We start from the raw sequence: 1,349 nt of genomic DNA on the forward strand, positions 1-1,349 counted from the left end.
CGTCTCGTTTGATGTTCCTGACTAGTCATAGTGATCTAATGATTATTGGAAAATAAACAAATATTTTACTTGTTTGAAATTTATCACAAATATATTTCAGAGGTAGATTCCATCTTCAGTGTGGTGTTTTTTTTTCTTTTTTCCCCTTTTCTTCTTCCTTCCCATGTTGAAAATTTGGAGAAATAAGTCTGTATACAGCTGCGCGTTGTATCTGGTGGTTGTATTTTGAAATATTTTAACACCAGCCGATAGATTCGAACCCGGCAACAAAAGCAATGTCTGGTTCATTAGCAAGAACCTTATCTAATCGGCTACTGTTAACCGCGAAAAATACTGTGGAAATTTTAACATTTCAAAAAAAATATTCATTGCCGTCTGTCAGAGTGATTTAATCATTATATGATGATCTGCACATAAGAACTAAATTGATCGACTTTAATTCAACTGAAAGTGCTTAACGATAAGAAACGAGTTTTTTTAAAGGGGCTGACGTAATTATTTACAATAATAATTATTAAATACCTACAACACTAGTGTTTAATCCTTTCGGGAATATATATATATATATATATATATATATATATATATATATATATATATATATATATATATATATGTGTGTGTGTGTGTGTGTGTGTGTGTGTGTGTGTGTGAGCAGCATGGCTCGATACGCACATATAATATATACTCGTTATATAGAAAACTGCATTATAGATACACCACACTGCTATGCAAAAATATGTATTCATACAACTTTTTAATATTGTATTTTACCAAGCAATTATTCTGGTTCGCACCGATACCTGTATCATTTTTAATATAAAATTACATATTATAACATTTTATTTTTCATTCTGGTAATTTTGTCCCTTTTTTTCATCAGATTTTTTTTGTAGGTTTTTCGATATTTTCTCTGTGAGTTGGAATGGAATTTGTACTGACCTGTTCCAAGGCCGTGAATTTTCCGATACGCAATGAGCTTGAAAGACAACGTAAAGAGAACTCTGGAAATGTCAGGATTAGCGGCATCTAGTTAATATTGAACGAGCGAATCCCGGTCTTTGTTTACTAGCCCTTGAAATTACAGGCGCCACTGTTGGTGTGGTTCGATCTGGTTATCATTCACGACCTGACTGTATTTCAATACAGTTCGCCAGACAGCATCGGAATTGTAGTGATTGATTGAAGTGGTCAGTCGTGCCATTAATATAAAGGTTGGGGCAGGCGCAGTGTCGAGGATCGATGTTTTCTTAATGAGAACGGGGAAAGATCAAGACAAGAATATTAAGATATTGGATTGTGTAGAGGTGGGTTATGTATGGAGAGAAGAAGAAAATGAGAAAGACAAA

This window comes from Euprymna scolopes, unplaced genomic scaffold (assembly GCF_053919585.1).
Source record: "Euprymna scolopes isolate OS-2025 unplaced genomic scaffold, ASM5391958v1 sca692, whole genome shotgun sequence".
NCBI classification, from domain to species: Eukaryota; Metazoa; Mollusca; class Cephalopoda; order Sepiida; family Sepiolidae; genus Euprymna; species Euprymna scolopes.